Source organism: Bombus pyrosoma, linkage group LG16 (assembly GCF_014825855.1).
Source record: "Bombus pyrosoma isolate SC7728 linkage group LG16, ASM1482585v1, whole genome shotgun sequence".
In the NCBI taxonomy this organism is placed as follows: domain Eukaryota; kingdom Metazoa; phylum Arthropoda; class Insecta; order Hymenoptera; family Apidae; genus Bombus; species Bombus pyrosoma.
In genome coordinates, this window is record NC_057785.1 from 6152893 (window position 1) to 6173055 (window position 20163).

General features: G+C 38.3%; 1 protein-coding gene across 2 annotated transcripts in view; it reads right to left on the reverse strand.

Annotated features, from left to right (window-relative positions):
• Positions 1-20163, reverse strand: part of LOC122576365 (beta-1,4-glucuronyltransferase 1) — a 57787-nt gene that overhangs the window by 19991 nt on the left and 17633 nt on the right. Inside the window, exon 1 of one of the 2 annotated variants that reach the window (XM_043746552.1) lies at positions 7547-8725. The exons of the other annotated variant lie outside the window; for it this stretch is intronic. The gene's annotated coding sequence lies outside the window, so the exon portion shown is untranslated. Of the gene's footprint in view, positions 1-7546; positions 8726-20163 lie in introns of those variants that run through there. 2 annotated transcript variants of the gene reach the window in all.

The window sequence follows — 20163 nt, forward strand, 5'->3', positions numbered from 1 at the left end:
GCTGTATGCCTCGGTCAGCTAGGGATATTGGAATTATTTTTTTTTCGCTGGTTGGTACACCGTCGAGTATATGAAAGGCAAGTTGCCAAAGAATTTTTGCAACTTCAAAAATTCAAAGAGATTTTTACGCCTTTTCGTGGAATTCAATTAATTCTCTTCCGCTTCGTCAAAATCAATTAATTTGGAATATTGGAATTATTTTTTTTTTTTCACCGATTGATTGTAAATGTATAACAAAAGATTTCTAAAGATATTTTGGAATTTTGAAAATTGAAAGAAATTTGTACAGCTTCGCGTGGAATTTGATAAATTTTCCTTCTCCTCGTCAAAACGAATTAATTTGGAATATTGGAATTATTTTTTTCGCCGATTGGTAGTTTCGAGCGTTTAATAGAAAATTTCCAGAAAGTTTTCTCGAAACTTCAAAAACGGAGATAAATATGCAATATTTATACTCTTATCTTCGTTTATTCAGAAATTTTCTGATTAATTTTGTGAAAATGATATTTACACGCAAACATGGCAAACTTGTAAACTCGTCGATGAAAAGGCTGTTTTTCGGGTTGAAAGGCCGCGGCTATCCCGCTTCCGGTGAAATTTCGCGCATCACCCCTAATGGTTTCCTATGCAGGCGCACACGATAACCACATTATCTCCCACGATCAAACTCCCCGCGAGTGTTCCGAGCTTTCAGCGGCAATGAATCCCTCCCCCGTCTCTTCCTCTACAAATAAAATTTTCCCTCTCTTTCTTCTATGTACATTCCGTATAAGTGAATCAAGTCAGAGCTGTTGTAAAATTAACGAAGTAAAGATGAAACAAATATCGTAGTTATCGGTGTACCGCTGCCGGTAATTACAGTAATTACGAAGGTACTTAAAATAAGATTTTTATCAATATTTTCATAATAGAAACAGTTAGGTGGAAATTACCTTTTTGTAGGATATATTAATACAGATATTTTTATAGAAATATTTGAAGCTAAGTTTCAAGAAAATTTGACGTTATACCGTACGCAAATGTTTCAGGTAATTTCTGTAGAAATATTTTTAGAAATTATTTATTTCGTGTCTTTTAATCGTACAATATATCGACATTGTTTGGCAAGATAAAAATGAGACACCCTGTATATAGAGAGGGCAGAGATTTTAGAAACAAACAAACTTACAAAGTTTCTATCGAAATAGTTTCTGAAATACTTTCAGTGAGGATATTTCTATTACGTAATATGAAATTTTTCATCTATCAAAAAATGAGGAGCTTTCTCGCTAAGGCGTCTATTTTCACTCTACCGTGACACGAGCCCATCGTGCGTTAGAAGGTACGCGTATCTACTTTACTGTCGAACGAAAAGCGATAACATTGTTTCGTAGTACGCGAAACGATGTTTTGCCTCTGAACATAGCAGCGATAGGACACGTAGACGACAACGAGGTAACCGAGAACTTCTGGATTCGGTGTTCCTTCGTATCAATTTCGGTCACCTACGCCTACTTCCGGAAGCAGCCGGATGGACGGCCGGACGTCGTGGGCGTTTCGAATCGCGATCAAGATCGATACGTTGAAAGCAGAATTCATTAACGAAATTAGAACGAGATGCATACCGGGTGATCGCCAATAGAATTGTGATTTTGAAATTGCCTCTAATTGGAATTTCATATGATTTCGACGAAAATCTGCTTTGCGCCGAATGGTAGCCGTGGCCTACGCTCGTTTAGATTGCTTTCGTGGATTAGTTGTCAAATTTATTGGAATTATTGAGTGCTGCGTCAAACGAGCAGCCCTCTCGGATTAGCGTGGAACGATGGAAATAATTTTTTAACTAATTGGTAGCTTGAAGCGTACGATAGAAGGTTTCTAATGATCTTTTTGAAATTTTGAAAGTTTAGAAAGATCTTTATCTAAATTCCACAAAAATGACGAATTTGCTTTTTCTTCGTCAAACGAGTGGTTTTCCTGCATTGCTGTAAAACGATGTAATTATTTTTTTAACGAATTGCTAGTTTCCAGCGTATGATAAAAGACACCAATTTTTGAAACCCCGAAACTTGAGCAAGATTTTGATCAGATTCGGATAATATATTCTAATCAAAGTTTTAAGTTTACATACTTTCCGATTTTCTAATTAAATGCTTTATTTAATTGAGGTTAGGTTGGGGTTAGGTGATTTTGAATGACAAGTGTAAGGCTGGTAAGTAATAAAATTATCCTTTTAAAATCGTGCTTAATTGTAATTCTACCTTAATTACTCTAAACTTTTACTTTAATTGTAATCTATTTTATTGTAAAATATTGGAATTATTTTTTGTCTAATCGACAGCGTCAAGCGCGTGACAGAAGATTCCAAAGATTTTGTCGAAACTCCGAAGGTTGAAGAAGATTGGCATTCGAATCGCGTCTAATTAAAAATTACAATTATTTAAATGATTCTAATTATAGAATAAAATTAGCAATTAATATAAAACTTTCTACCAATGCCACACGCGAACTGCAGAAACGAAAGAGGAACTCTCTCCTCATCGTCATATTAACTCGATGTATAACCTCAAACTCTGTTCAATTCTACGTTTATTCCCAACCTAACCTAACATCATCGCCGTTCGAATCACATTAGCCACCAGAAGAGAGGACTAGTCGTTCGACCTCTCCGAAGAAAGTTTCATTAAATTTTCTCTAGGTTGGTATTTTTATTCTGGTATTTCCACTCTTCCATCTGTCTTTGTGTCTCGCTATGCAAAGAATATTAGTATTACTCTGGATGTCTGATGGTAATAGACTTGTTATCAGCTTGAAAGCTATCTCGTGCATCGACCAGGAACTCAATTAGAAATATAATAGCGGAACGGTTTCTTTTCCGCGGAATTGGGAATCCCCTAGTGCCGTTTGATCTCCGCAAGGAATTGATACCGGAAGCTTCTGGTTTACTTGACGCCTGATTCTTTTTCCTATCCGGACTATCGGGTTTTCAGACAAATTGGAACGATCGAGTTATTTTTGTCCTAATGAAGTATGAAATATCATCACGACGTTGTCTACAGATATTAATGTATTGTTCGTAGATTATTTATACGAAGGTTATGTTTTTAGATATTATTATCGTTAGCACTAACCTTACCAGACCTGGCCAAACGACTGGTTTCAATACTTAATTTAAAATTGTACGTTCATTGCTATTTCTTTTGTTCGCCTAACTTTAGATAAATTCTTATGTTATCTGATTGATCAGTAACTCAATTTTGGTTAATATAAGAATTTACATAAAAATTTTTATTTTAACTTTTAATCATAGATCAAATTTTGAAACCGGCCACCTGACCGGGTAAGGTTAGCGTTAGATAACATTGTAATATTGTGGAATATTAACCACGAATTTAATTCGAGGTTATCTTAGTCTAAAACAATTTTTAGGTTATTTGTGGACAATATCGACATCGACGCGTGCGTGTAAAATTCTAAAATGAAAATATTTCCAATCTCAAAGAAGTTGAAAAGTAGAATACAGGTTTATTATACTTTGAAATTGATTTCAACGTACTAAAATCATTTTACGACAGTAATACGATTATTTTTCCATTTAACGCTAGAAGTCATTATAACAACATACCATACTAACCTATCGTCCGTAGCGTGAATCAGAGATAATCAATTCTATGTAACATTAGGTACGTATCAACGTGTCCACGAGCAGACACACGTCTTTGACTTCGAATTTAGGCCATCGAATTGCCACTTCTAGTGTCTATCGGCAGCTAGGGAATTGGACCAACTGTGATCGTTAGTGGCTATTGAACGTTTCCTTTCGAACGGTGGCTATTTTATTAACGAGCCATTGGTACCAGCGCTGATTTAGGCCTGCGACGAAGCCCATCGCGAAAAACGAACGTCGTTTTCACCCGGAAGCAACGATCGCTCTAAGAAGCCAAACTACGAAGGTCTGGAAAGTGATTAGTTGGGTCGATTCTTAGCTCAGAAATAAATATCTAGCTCCTTCTGACGTCTTTTCTTAGTTATTTCTTGGTTGCAATTCTTATGTGGGTGGGGACTTACTTGAAGATATATAGGGTGTCGCTTGAGTCTTTCATTCTCAATATTTACGCGTGTTTTTAAGACACAAAATCATGACAAGCGTATTTACCTTTAGTAAAACTGAACCTAAGTATCGTTACGTTCTCTTTTGCAGAAACAGTAAACGAACGTGAACATTTCGTACTGAAATATTGCTTTTCTGAATCACGATGCCCCAAGTAATAACCAAACAACCTACGATCCAATTAAAATATTTTTCATCGACCGGAAACATGGCAACGTGACGACATCAAAATAAACAAACGTTAAAATAAAGATCGAATAGTCTAGTGAAAATCTAGTAACTTCTAGAAAACACGCGACGCACAAGGTGCGTCGTTAGTTCGAAATCTACTAAAGCCATTCGCCTATTAGATCTACATGCTATTCATAGTCTAATTCATCTATTGAAAAAGCTTTAAGAAAGTAATTCTACGGTACAATAGGTTGTTCCATCGAGCACGCAATTCTAAACCATTCGTGCCACTCGAACGCAATTAACTTTGATAGAGGAGTATCATCATACGCTTCCCTTAGTGCTTGGGGATCTATTGTGAGATAAAGGCGCGTTTCTAAACTGATATTAAGGAAATTGCGATAGTCAACGCGTACGATATAAAGCAAGGTCAGTTGATAGGACCGAATGAATACAGGTCATCCCACCTATCTCTAAATTAGAACTGGTGCTAGGGGCGCGTAACAGGCTGCACTGTTGCGAGAATTCAAACGTCTCATCGGTTCGCTTTTTTAATAATAGCGCCGCCCTGAATTAGGCAAGTTTTATCGATAAAGGAAAGGGGGCGACGACGTCCAGGCTGTCACCGTTGTTACCGAAACACGAATATCGAATATATTTTATGGCTCTTAACCAATTCTATCAAATCCAGGGCGAAGATTGGCCCAGTTCCAAATCTTGCCAAATTTTTTCCAAACGAACTACTACATATACTGACCTAAAATTTTGCTGAGATATTTACTACAAGTTCACCTATCAAACCTCGAGAAAATCTGAAGATTATCCTTAGTCGCGGAAGACAGTTACAGGGTTATACAGTTGCGGAGGTCTTACGATAGGTCCAGGTCCAAATCTTCTCGAATTTTTTCCAAAGAAACTGCTGCATATTCCGGCCTAAAAATTTGCAGAGATATCGACCACTATTGGAGGAAGCTCCACTAATTTTTTTAGCGAGAAAATCTGGAGGAGACTGTCTTTCAAAGACATTCGTACGTTTTGACGATCGTTTTGGACGAACAAAAGATTTCGATCGATTTGCATTCTACGTCGGTGTGTTTGTCATACATATTCAAATAAAATATCCACGTTATTTTCTAACTCGAATAACGAACAACGGATAAAGCATAAGAAGACGATAGAATGAATTATAACGATGATCTCTGATCGAAACGAAAGGCAAAAGTCTTCGAAGTTATTTGTTATAGTCAGTTTAGTATGATGGGAATTTTTCTAATTCCTCGCTACGATCTTTACTCGTGAAATAATAAAAAAAGCAGGCGAGGTAGTTTGAAAGTTGTCGAGGGCCATTTTCCTATCTACGTTTTTTCCATTCGATCGTCGTGGGATCGATGCAGGCTTTGGTGTCGCGTACCATGAAAAAGCACGTGTACATGTCGGTCGTGTAACGATGAAATGAATTATGGAGCAGAGATACGGCTACTTTACGAGTGCCCGTGTAAGACCACGTGATAACTGAGAGGTCTAACGATTCAACTTGTGTTATTTGTCGCTTAGATTTCTGACAATAACTGACAATAAGAGCCGTGATTTCTTGACCTCGTAAGATATCAAAGGATGTTAAAAATGAATTATCATTGGCATTTCAAAATTAATATGGGAGCTAAAGGAAATGAAAGATTAACAAATTCTTCTGACACCGAGCATACCGGATGTCAGAAATGTTTTAATGAAAATTCAATTCTAACTGCGATATATCTGTATCTGGTGACACGCATTGAATAAAATTAACTGAAATTAACAATACAATTTAATTTATAAAGTTTCAGAGTAAAATCGAGACGAGAGATATCGTGTTTCCTTGAAACTTAAAAAAAAGATTACGTAAAAAGCGACGCCAAGAACGCGTGGAAAATGGATTTTGAAAGTTCCTGCCCCCCCCCCCCCAAAAGATCGAAAAAGGAATCTATTTAACAAATTGACGCCATAAGAATTTATTTGCTCGATTGTTCCAGCGTATTTCAGACTTCTACGCTCGCTTGTCCTCTGAGCAAAAATCGAACACACGGAGTCGAGGACGAGGCTGGTGTTAAACGACTGACTCACCAGCTCATTATCGAGGCAACGGCCAAGAAATTACAGAGTTGCTCGCATCCTGACCGTTTCGCCTGGAAAGAGGCAACAAGTCAAGAAATCGAATCTTTTCACCCGTACGATCGACAGACTGACGATGCTAAGGGTTAACCGTCCGGGTCCATTTCGACCCAGTCGTTCCGTAACATCTGTTTCAAGGCGCTGAACGTTCGATCGAGATCGGATACTTATTTTGAAAATTCGAATTCTAACTTTTTTCTCATTTCAATTCGATAAGATTCAAAGGAGCGTACAGAACTTCGCTGGGGGTCCGTCCTGACCCGGTGCAAGAAGAGAGGAGAAATTTGTCAAAGTTAAAAATCAAGCTCATAACAATAAGAAAAGAAAAAGAAGGATTCTTGTACCGTCGAGGTTGCACTTAACGCGATAATTTTTATACTTTACGTAAAGCAGCTTAGGCTAACTTTTCGAGCGTCTAATTAATTCTAATTTGAAGTACGAACAGAGTTGAGTTCAGTTGGAGAGGAGGAGCAGCAGGTAAGAGGTCGAAAGAAGGTTAAACTCGCGCTTTTATTATGATGGGAAGTGGTAATTGCTATGAATAGAATGTTGGCTGACGGTGTAATGAAACGATGATAGAATACAATGGCAGAGCGATGAGGAAACCAGGTGAAACTTGGGAAACACATTGGAACTTGCGAGCCACGTGGCATTTTGGCACGTTAATCGATTTTCTATGCCATAACATCGTACGTCTATCGTACTATAGCGTAACCGGTATATCAGAATTTCATATTTCTATGAACACGACTAGAGAAATAGATTCTGTAATAATTTCTAATTATATTCGTGAAATATAATGTATAACGATATATACAGGGTGTGTCGATGGTACAACCTGGAGGGGGTGATCGTACATGAAGAAACAAGTCGGAAATATGCAATACATTTTTGTCACTGGAACTTCTGCTTTCAAGAAAATCGATTTTGAATCGAAGGCACGAAGAAAAATTTATTATTTTATCAAATTCGTTAAAAGTCGCAACTAACTTACCGACCGATCAATATTGCAATATATCGATAACGGTTTCGTATTATTCGATCGTGTTACGTAAAGGCACTTTCGTAACATTTCCTCTATACCATCCATTGCTTTCTTTTCTTTTTTTTTTTTTACTGTTTTATTTAACTTACTGTTTTAATTCAGATTTTTATCGGATGCCGCATGAAGCCCGTAAGAAGGAAGCGAATTCACGTCTCCAGTCCGCAAAATATTAAGAAAATCTTCTTCGAATATAAGCTAGATTAATAACACTGAATGAAAAAATTAATCGAACACATCCTTTGATCGATTCGTTGCACACTAGTTCTAAGACAAAGAAGATAGCGATATCGCTATCAATTTTATGATCGATTTCAAGGAACATATCATACCGATAGGGTATCGTTTGCTATTTACCTCTCCTTCCTGTTACATCTTGTTTTATACTTCAGAGGAGGAGTTTTATTCATTTTTGTTTATTTCCTCATTCGATAAGATAAAGAATATTCTGGTAATTCTTTCCCACCGAGTCTTCGATCCAACGATTCTCTTCAAATGATTGCGGATTTTATCAATACCACTTAGTGACAAAATTCGCAATCATTTAGTTGCCAAGTCTAACCTAACCTTAAACTGTCACTTGGCGAGGCAGAAAGGCATCAAACTGATAACTATAAGGTTGCCATCTAATGACAAAACTCGCAATCACTTAGTTGCCAATAGAATAGATTTGAATTAACCTTAAATTAAGCTCGAATTAGACTTTAAGAGAACTTTGTTACTTTGCGGAAACTCTTTTCCTTAATGAATCAGTTTACATCGCGTAATTATCCAGTTGTTCATAAATTATATCGTGCATTTGTTCGTTAATTAAATACAATTCTGTGATGTTGCCGTTAACAGAAACGCTTAACTTTAATTATCCAACGATAAACGAAACAGTTCGACGTTCTTTGTCCTACTTTTCGATAGATGAAATTACATTTCTTCTTTTAGACTAATAATTTAATTGACCCTGTCAGAGTTTGAATTAATTGCAAATTACAAGCAACCATTTCTATAATATTCGGTAGAAAATAAACACACGCAGCAATTACGCCGTGATGTACGTGCACGTGGGCAAATGCACGCGACTAGTGCACGCGATGGAAATTACAACGAAAAACATTTCTTTCCGTGAAATGTAATAATTGGCATCGATCGCGGATAATTACGAGCATAATAAATACCATGTTCAATATTTAGAATTGGCGCCCGGCTGTCGGAAATTGCGATTAATTATCGTCAATAAACATGGATGCGACTGGTTGTTTTTAGTTTGAAAATTTCTGTTAATTACACCGTGCAATCTGCCTTCGGCTGTTTAGTCACGGAATAAGCGTGAACAAGGTAACTACGGTTTGAAATTTACGATATAAAGTGTAACTGTAAAAATTGGACGATATCTTTCTTTATCGTTTCTCCGTGTTTCGTAACATCCTAACGTTCCGTACATTTTATCCCTTTCTTTTATCTTCCCCTGCGATTAATTTAATTAAAAAAGTTACTTTTAAACATTGTTTATCTATAACTAACGACGTTTTAAGTTTGAAAAAGTTGGGATTTTTATGGGTGTTTCAGTCTCAAATTTAATTTAGTTAAAAAAAAAGGTGGGGTAAATTCGAGTTCAATTTCAGGCAAGTTTGGGTCAGTCGCATCAGGTTTGAAACTAAATTGAGCTTCGATCAGGATTCGCCGACAATTTATTCTTTCGTGAAATATTCTTTATTTTTTAATATAGATTTACGTGGAGTTTGAATCAGCTTGCATTGAAAAACGAAGTTTGAATATAAGTTTGAAGTGGTCTAAACCAAACTTTGCTAAACTAATAGCATTAGCCTCAGTTGCTTTCAATTATTTATTTACATTTTTTTTACATCATGAGAGTATTGACATGGCAAAAAACAGATTTGCAATGCACCTTGACCCCATCATTCTTCGCTCCACGATTCTCAAGGATACATTTTCATTATCGCGTTATTACCGTACGGTGAAGGACTCCTGAAAGATGCCTGAGGAATAAAAAGGTCGATCGTTAACACGCGTTTCGGATCGTCGATGATTTGGAGCATTGTGTAATACAGTATTATGTGCATCAGGATTGCGCATAAGCACTGTTTTATTACATAGTTGACGAGATCGTTCCTTTCGAATTTTCAAACCGGTCCTTGAAGTACGTTTTTGCCACTCGGTACGTTTATACTCGGCGATCAAATTTTTTACCTTCAAACGCCGATTAGTCAGTACCGGTACTCAATAGTCTAACAAAAGTAAAATTGCGCTAAAGTAGAAATAGCGAGGAAAGCCAAAATTGATCCAAATATAAACGGAAACATTTGTTCGTTGGAGAATGAGATAAAATTAATTTTTCTTAAAAAAAAAAAAAAAAAAGAAAAAAGAAGAAATCTCGAAAGGATCATTCGTCGTTATTCTTCGTTTTTGTCGACTCTTCTCTGCTTCCACGATAACCTCTTGTTACTCTTATCCCTAAATCGACAGGGTGCGCGCGTATCCCACAAACTTTCAAGTTGGATTATTTCGAAAACAAAGCGTCGTACGAACAAATTTTATTCTATATTTTCAACTTGTTTTTTCACCTAGAATCAAACTCTCGTCGATTGTACCATGGTTATACTGACACGCCATATTCCTCTATGGGGAACCATGGAATCATCGAGAATCGGAGAAATAGTTCGGAGCACGTGGTCGGGCCGTTCATATTACATCATTGCAGCTCGGGGGACGCGAGAGAGCAGTCGAATCGAGTTCATGGACGTAAAGCAGAGCAGAGAATGGCCCGATTGAAAGGTAGGATGGATCTACAGAGCATACGTGACATAGATGCGCATACTTGAAATGATCGACGTTAATGGGCAAACAACGTGAGTTACGCACGTAGTGCGGCGGTCATGGGGCAATTTAAACAGAGTCTGGCCGAGTAATTTGTCAGCTACCTGCGTATACCGGCTCTGTACTGGTACCCATAACGTTAGAGAGGGTTGTAAGTGGACCATGGTCGTTCTGCGTGTCTTTGAACATTTCGAATGACATAATCGAATGACAAAACATACAGTACGAATGATTTAAAGAATATAATTCCATTTATCTGGACAACCAACTGAATAGTTTGTATTCGAGGGAAAATTGGTGAGCTCCTACCAACTCCAATTATACAAACTACTTTGTTCATTGACCAGTTTCTTGAACAAGTATTATACTTGGTCCCAGTCAACAAGCAAATAGTTGGTACTTGTTCCTCTACAGACAAACTGTTCATGTTTGTTCTACTACATAAACTCCAATTATACAAACTATTTTGTCCCCTGACCAGTTTTATATTTGATCTCAGTCAGATATTGTGATATATTCGTTAACATTAAACTATTTGCTGCTCTGTGTGTTCCTGTTACAGACAAATATTTTACAGACTGGGACCAAGTGTAATATTTGACTGAGCAGCTGATCAGGAGACAATTTTGTCCATTTCCAACAAACCATTTATATATTTAAATATTAGTATTTAAAACAAAATAATTATAATAATTAATGTAAAATTCTATAGTGTCTTATCGTCTCATAAAATTATTCCAGCATTTTTACTAAGTTTTTAATTAAAAAACAATTGATTATGCTACAGTTGATTATACTACAGCCATTTAATTTTTATCATTGAGCGGATATACCTAAAATTAAATTCATTAAGCCATGTTTTTGTTAAACAGCTGAACATGTTTGATTTGCCTAATAATTGCAGTTCCAGCAGCTCGACAATTTTTCTATCTAGTGTTTTTTCTTCACATAATAGCAGCTTACGTTCGCATAGTTAATCCGCCATTGAATAAAATTTCATTGCAATAAGTCAAGGTCAAATAAATACACCACTACCACGATTATCCCTTTGTCCTGCGTGTTTCCTGCATTTATGGCATTCGTATGTCAGACGTATGTACTCTCCACTTTTTATAGGGCGTAAGTAATTATTAACTCGCTATGTTACGTACCATGAATTATCACTGATGACATTTCACATGTGAAATATATACGAACGCTATATTTGGCTGGTTGCCTGAATCTCTCCCGGACTGCGCCGTTTTAAAGGTCAATCCGATTGCTGCTCTCCCCACTGTCCTCTTTATCAAAAGGTCTTATCTACCATCCTGGAACCTGAGGGTTGAAGATCTCTGGTTTTCTCAGTTTTTAGCGCCATTTCTCTTTGCAATCGAATTTTCTTCCAACAAGTGGAAATTTATTTTAGAAAACCTCACGAGATCCCAGAGCCTCGTCACGGCGAACGTAGGATGGGACAGACCGATGGAACTTTGATAGAACGTTAAAATAGATCAAAAGTTCACGGAGAATCGCAAGGATAAAAAAAGGCAGAAAAAGTACACAGACGGCTAACGAGGCTTTTACCATATTCCAAGAAGAAAACACTTAATTCTATTATAGGAAGAATTATGATACTCGTGTCCCACTGTTTCTTAATAGCCGAAGCTTTCAAGATAGAGATAATGAGTCATAAGCCTGCTAACAATATCCTGATGACACCTAAATAGCATATTAGTTAGCTCGTGTAAATAGCGTAAGCAGCAAGATGAAGACAGTAAACGTTTGACAAGTTAATTTGTACACATCGTACATTACAATCAATCATGATCTATCGACGACATACGAACGTAAAATTGTTACAAGGGTTGTAAACGTCTGAGCAACGTGATTTCTTCGAACAGTCGTGTCAATGCCACGTGTTACGAGAAAAATGTGGTTTAACAACCGAGTCATCGGTTTTTATTGAAGAGAAAAACGATGGAATCGATGTGGACGATTGTTGATGGGAGAACACGTGACGGAAAACGCATACAAACAGCTGGTTTCTCTCTGTTGAAACGTCCATTTAAACGAGAGGTTCATTGCACAATGAATCAGCTGTAATTTATTACAGGGATGGAGAATGCTCGTTACCGCGTGTCTGGAAAATACAGCAGATAGAAAGGAAAGCTGTTTCATGCCTCCACCTAATTATCTTAATTTAACTATTTAATTATCCGCTTCTCTTATTATACCAAATCAGATGCAAAGTATCGCGTAAATGATTTAAACGAAGCTTAAAAGGATTACTCGTTTTCTACAAGAAATCTCATAGCAGATGGTTAAACGAATGTGTTAAAAAACGTTTGTATGGTTCCATCTAAAACATCTGACCTCTGTTCGACGCCGCGGTACTTGGAAAATCACAAGCGGAAAATAGTCCTTCCAGTCTATCCATTTGCCAAACATTCACTCGACCAGTCTGCCGAGGTCCTTGCTGAACCCTATGAGCAGGTTCATAAATTACGACCAGGCTGAACAGCTGCGGGTTAGCTATCGCTAAAAAAGTGTGTAATCGCTAACAGTTGATCGTAATTATCACGATCATGTACGTATCGCTATTTACGAGACCTTACACAATCCAATAGGTCCTAATGGTACTAGACAAAATCAGCCTAATCCAGCAGCAGACCTAAAGACGTCGTGTTTGTACGTGTCGTACTGTTAGTTTCGCAGGCTTTCATTCTGGCCCTTTTTTCACCTGGACTGCATCGTCGATGTGTTACAAGAGAGGTGGTGCGTTCAGAGGACAAGAGGTAGCAGGTGAGCGACCGGTCAAAAAGCCACTCTAACGTTGGGACACGTAGCAAAGGGCGACACAGAGAGGGAGAGCCACGACGTAATCGATAAAGTTGGAAAGGAAAATAAAAGGTGACGTTGCAAACGGCGGAACGACTATAGCGATATTCGTTGGATGAGCGTCGTATTAAACATTTATTTACAGATAATGTGGGTCGATTTGTCGGCCAACTTGTGTCCCCTATAGCGCAGCCAAATACGAGCATTTCGTGACATCTGACTCCAAATGCATTTCAATATCCCAATTTCTATTATTCAACACTTGTTCCACAGTTTCTCTGCTTATTTCGCTTTTCTATCCTTTTGTCTTCCTATCTATCCGGTTCTGCTCCACTCTAACCAAGTCTATGAAGTTCCTCGGGCTTTCTCAGATATCCGGACACGATCTGAGTACGCGATACGCTCTTTGGTGTCTGTAGGGTTCTAAGAAGAAGAAGCTGGGGTCGAACCCAGGTCCTGGGCTAGAATCCAGGTTCAGGTTCAGGGAGGAAATCGAAGGATGAAGAAGAATAAGTAGTTTCTGAGGTACCTGGGTTTTGAGGTACCTGTATTCTGGGGTACCTGGGTTCTGAGGTACCTGGGTTTGGGGGGTACCTGGGTTTGGGGGGTACCTGGGTTTTAAGGTACCTGGGTTCTGCCTCTTCTTCTTAATCCTTCGATTTCCCGTGTCCTCCGGGTCTTCTTCGTGCTTCTTTCTGATCTCACTGCGTTTGCTCGTTCGTCCCTAGCTTCTGTTCGATCCGATGAAACAATATCAGCCATAGTCGTTTACCGAACGCGAATCTCTCACGATGCTCTCGGACAAATTGCGGAGAGGCAAGAAAATAAAGAAAAAGCTTGCTTTCCGAGCGTAGTCGACATGAATTCCCTTTAAAAGCGCACGTGGTGCGTCGCTAATTGGATTACGCTCGGTAAGCGTAGGACTCGCTGTGACACGGGCTTCGAACAAGTTAAGAAAATCAGATTTTGTAATCGGTTACGTACGTATCCTCTGCTATCGACTACCAGCGATCTCGAAAGCCACAGAGAAATTTCGTTCTTCGAATTTTCCCTTTCCACTATGCATTCTACCGATAATCACCTAGCCTATCATTTGTTCCACCTGTTGCAGCACAGATAAATCCATATAAATATGATAAATTTCCCTTTGGATGTTTTATAAATTGCGTTCTGTTGCTTGACCAAGTGAATTCTAAAGCTGATAATTTATCCAATTTTCGTTCTAGAAGAATATTAGAAATCATAGATGGCGAATATCGATAAATACTTGTTCCTTCCTTTGTCAGCTGTAAACTGCGTATTGAAAATACAATTTTTCAATAAGCCATCAATATGATTCGGAAGTAAAAATTTAAGGGAACAAAGAACGATAATATCATCTTTTCTTATTTTATGAATTTATCGTCGGTTGACTTTACTGACTGATAGAAAATATTTTATAAATAAATATCCTGGTACCCGATCACGCTGTCGAACCTGAATTAACCGAATTATGTTTCGACTAACGACACGCTGGAAATTGCCAAAACAAGTAACGATCGGTATTACTTTGAAAAAAGACCAGATTAAAGATTGAAAAATAGAAAAATCGACTACTTGCAGAGGAAATATTTATATTACAAGTCGCCAAGAAAATGTTACTTCACGGTATCTATTGGGTTGGCAACTAAGTGACTGCGGATTTGTCAATGCCACCTAATGACAAAATCCGCAATCACTTAATTGCCAAGCCATCCTATTTCATTTTCCATGTCTTGTGTGTTTCTGCGTATCGTCAGCTTTTCTGCGTCTTTAATTTTCCCACAGACGCATTAGTGTGATCACCGTTGCTTATCCATCTAGACAAGATCGTACTAGCAAATGTAATAATTAAAATTTCGCATCACGACCACGCCTCGCCTTCTCGCGTGTTAACGAGCGGATGATTAGTATTGCAGGAGTTTCGTTACGTTTGTGTGAAAAGGGATTCTAAACGAGGCTTCCATGGCATTCAACGAAAGCACGGCTTAATCTTCGTGCGAACCTAATTGCGCCAGTCGATTGCAAACTCGTTCATTATCCTCACCTCGTGTCGTACGTCATGGTTCGATGACTAATACGCGTTATCGCCTAGTCTGGTTTATAAACGAATCGCGAGGCGTGCAATAGTGCACGTCGTAAAAATGACGAACATAAAATAGACGAGTGACGTATGACGCGTCCGCTGGCTTGCGATTAACGATCAAACGTATCCCGGTTTAGACTGCACGCCTCTCGCGTTTTGCTTGTAATAATACAATTTTACGTAAGCATTTCTAATGACCACGTGTCTTTGAAATCTTTTGTAGAATGTCTCGTAGAACTTTTGTTTCGATTCTATGAGTTATGCGACCCTAATTTTACCAGGCCCGGTCAAACGACCGATTTCAAAGTTTCGTCTAATATTGCACGTTCGTTGCTATTCGTTTAATTTACAGAAAGTTATTTAAGTAAAGTTAGACGAGCGAAAGAAATAACAATGAGCGTAGGATTTTTAATTAGATTTTGAAACCGGTCGTTTGACCGGGTACTGATGAGGTTAATTAAACTTCCGGTGAACTTGCAGAATCGCTCCTTCCTCATCGATCTCGATGATTTTTTGATATATTATACAAATCGATAATTTGAACAATTTTCCTCTCTACATGTAACCATCGATCACGCTTAATTTCCGAGATATTCGCAAGAAACTATAGGCGCAGCTTGTGCACGAGGCCTTTAAGTTGGCGACTTCGACTCTCGTTTATAAACAGGAGATAAATAATATACAGTATATAATAACAAATAATTAATAATATAAATAGTAAGGTAAATAATATATAACATAAACAGAACCAATACCACAGACGCACAATTATGGACAGAAATACGCCTTAGAGGTACCTGCAGCTTTTTGCAAATATCTCGAAAACTAAGCGCGATCGATGGTTATAAGTATAATAAAACTTTGTTCAAAATTTCGAGCTCTACAACATATTCAAAAATCATCAGAATCGGAGAAGATTTATAAGTTCTACAAGTTCACCAGGCTTTCTCCAGGCTAGATAATATAGTATTTTTTTGATAGGTGAATACTATAGATCAGCTACAGTATTCGTGAAATAACACAAAAATTATAAAATCAACAATTTATAGTACCCATTTTACGCTTTAATTACAGTGTTCATAAAAAAAAAATCATAAGAACAAGCAAATCAGTCTTTTCGTAAGTATAAATTTCATACTTCGATCACAGTATTCACCAAATCATGCAAAAATCATAAAATCGACAAGAACGATCTTCTTTATAGCACCCAGTTTATATTCCAATGGCAAGTCACAAAAATCATAAAATCAAGCAGAATAGTCTTCCCTTTAGTACCCATTTTATACTACAATCACAAGGCTCAGCAAAAAATCCCAGAGGTCGTAAGATAACCGAAAACGAGCTTCTCATGTTCCCTCCCTATATATATATACACTATATGTATATAGTTGTCAATTTAAATCACGATTGGCACAGTGGACCAAACAGTCTTTCTTTCAACTCCTGTGTCGCCATCGATCCCAATTTTTTCAGGGTGAAAAAAACAAAAACGGTCGGACGTGGCCGTGCGTGAAAGTTTTTCGATGTATCGGGTGCACGAAATCCGAGATCGACCCAGGTGCACGCACCAGTGCACCAGAGTACCCGATATCCCGTGGGCAATTTCCATTTGGTCTGACGATTTTCACAACGACCGAGTCCCTTTAATACGCGATCGAAGCCTCTACGGCAATTTATTAAATTATTCGAGATTATATAAATCAGGCTAATGCCTATTGGCACATCTTCCGAGGCTTTACGTAAGAAGCACGCTCAGCTGGAATCTGTCAGGTGTCCGCCTTCGTAACTATCGAGATTCCTAAGCGATCCAGCCTGCCACTGCATCGATCATTAAATTAACTTGATTCCTTTTTTTCTTTTTTTCTAGAAAATTTTTCATAGTGTTTAAAATACCGATCTATCGATAACGATACTTTCATTATGTAAGATGATCATTCCCCTTATTGATCGTAAATAGTTCTTTGTTTTGCAATTTTTTCGTATCATTAAAAAATCATCGAAATGTTAAATATTAAAAATCCTCGACACGTGAAACATAAAAAATCGATAAACTGAAAATGCAAAAAGTTTGAATGATAAAAAATTCTTCAGTAGTTATTATCAATTATTAACAAACTTTTCCTACGCTGGTTTCTCGTATCATCAAAAAATCATCGAAATATATGCAACACACGTCGAAAATTCATACGGGAGGATTAAAAAACGCGTCGTATTAAAATCTTGGCGCATCCTACAGTTCAAAGGCAGACAATTTCGACCTTAACGACGTGCTGGACGATGCACAACGAACGGACGTGCAGGTAGATTCAGTGGGTCCAGGTAGTGTAATTTTTTTTTAATTATTTTTTTTTATACTTCCGTTTTTAGTTTCTTTTTCCCCCTCTGCCGACCATAAATTATTCAATGCTGGGCTACGGGCGGACATTCGAGCTTTATTAATCCGCCATGCTGCTTTTTTGCTAATAAATCCTCCCCCGTTTTTCCTCCCGCCGGTATTTTTTTCTTTTTTCTTTCGCTTAATTAACGCTCCGAGGAACGTGTTTCATTTGAACCCTCTCTTTCTACTTTCATCGTTGAAAACGCGCGATAAAATTGTTTCCTTCGGATGGACAGTCGTCACGAAAAAAGTTTCACGTACCCCTTCCACAATTAAATAAAAACTTCTCCAATGAACGAAGAAAATACCTCTTTAATAATAAATTTTAGCGAATACCATGCGACATAGCATACTGTAATATTTCATGCAGAATATAAATGAACAAAAAGTATGGTATAATATGTTTTTAATATTTTTATGTTGTATATCCTATATTTAATTAACTCGAACAAGAAGGGCGTCACCCATATTTGGGTTACGGGGCCTCCACGCAAGCATACCCGTCACATAGATATGGGTGATGTGGCGACCAATCTGTTAAATAAAATTAATAGGAAATTTTGAAATACTAACTGCAACAAAACAATTGTCCACATTATGCGAACGAGTCTAAAGCTTTTCTCTATCGAAAATCCATCCGATCTATAAATATTCTACCGATCTATAAATATTCAATCAAGTCTAGTTACTGCCCACAGGAGACTAAAATAGCGAAACAAAGTAAAGACGATGAAAATTTTTAAAATACACCGACAAACAGTCTCGAAATAGGATCAGCTGATTCGAGGAACGCCATATTGCCAGCCTGTTAGGTACGGCAAGCACCCCACTACTATCGGGTAGCAACAACTCTGGTCTCGGTACTTTTAGAGAACAGGTACGCAAGTGGGTACCACCGATTTTTCTCGCATCCGGTTCTTACGACTGCTCGTCAGGCTAAACATCACTTTGTCCATGGCAACGCATTAAACGTTGTAGCAGGAAACGGGTCCGCGCGATTATTTATAGTACGTTGGCATGCGCTGGTTAAGCCGTGTTACCCGTTATTTCATCAGCCAGCAACGCGACGTAATGAATAATACGATTTTCAAGGGCCGCCTCTCGCTCTGCTTGACGTTATCGAGGACGCTTTATCGATGTCCGATCGCCACACCCTCTACGCCTCCTTCCATCCTGCAATTGTCCCTAGCTTCCGCCGGTAAATGCCGCATGGAGCTATACTTCTTTATTCGTCGATCCAAATTACCATTACCATGGTTTCTCGTTACTGGACTGTGGTTTTTCTGCATTTTCCGCATGGAAGATTTCCCACAGCTTCGTACGTCGATCCAAACGTTCGGGCCCTTTCTTTTTGCACGCTTCTCTAGACTTTGCCACAGGATTTATGGTTCCCCGTATAACCTGTAAAGTTGGCAACTAAGTGATTGCGGATTTTGCCATTAGGTGATATCGACAAAACCCGCAATCACTTAGTTGCCAACCAATGCAACAAGCGAATCGCATCTGCATCGAAAAATGCCACGTTTACAAATTGTCATTCGCATCCATAGACGAAACTCGTTACATTGTGCTGGCAACTATACCCTTTTTTGATATTTCGACTTCGACTTCAAACGAGATTCGTCTCTTCATTGATCTACTTGATTGCCACCGCAAATTGCCACTTTGTATACGACGGTTGAATACGTAGAGCAACGATTGTCCCATCTAACAGTGGAGGTAGCTTGCGATGGGAAAAGTTGGTGAGAAGGTGGATCGCTGGAGGATGTAGTTGAAAAAACGTACAGGCGATCGTAAACTAGTCCCATGTGGACTATCACTGGTGGTAACGGACTGAGGAACCGTGAACTTGCCCATTAGAATTTGTAAGGCTTCCCCACCGCGGTGAAAACGTGGTCTGCCTCGGCTTGGCCTGTACGAGACTTCTGCTCAAGGTTGTCGCGGGAGTTTAACCGGTTCTGAAACTATACACTCGCGCCTATTCCTTTTGCCTCGTTCCACGTATTACAACGCGAGTCATTAATGTCTGTCTGCTCGTTCTTCGTCTGTCCGATCTGTTCCCCTCTTTCTTACTTTCGAAGAAAGTACCATGGCAAGTGACTTCTGAACGCCATCTACCAATTTAATCTTAATGAATTAACAAACCGATCTGGAAACGATCGATAACAAATGTACTCGACAAGAAATTTCCCAAATTTCTCTTCGGGATATCTATTTTTCTGCTTTTCCACAGTTTATGTCTTCATCCTTCCACTTCACCCGTCTTCCTCTTGGCCCTCTTTGCTCTTCTCTCTGCTCTCGCTGTCTATGCTCGCTCGCTCTTACATTTTCGCCTGTTTTTAATAAACCAATACGAACTCGACACCAAATTTACTATTTAGTTTCTCTGTATTCTTCGTATTCTATCGCGTATCTTGCTTCAGCTGTCTACATTTGCGGAGTGTAGCTTCCTGCTTTTTGATGGAACAATTTAGCAATAATTGTAACGATCGAGCGAACTAATTTTCTGAACTGAAGTTAGCAAGAAATTCGACCATCCGACGATTCCTTGCTTTACTGTTTCTATCGAAATGGCGATGGAG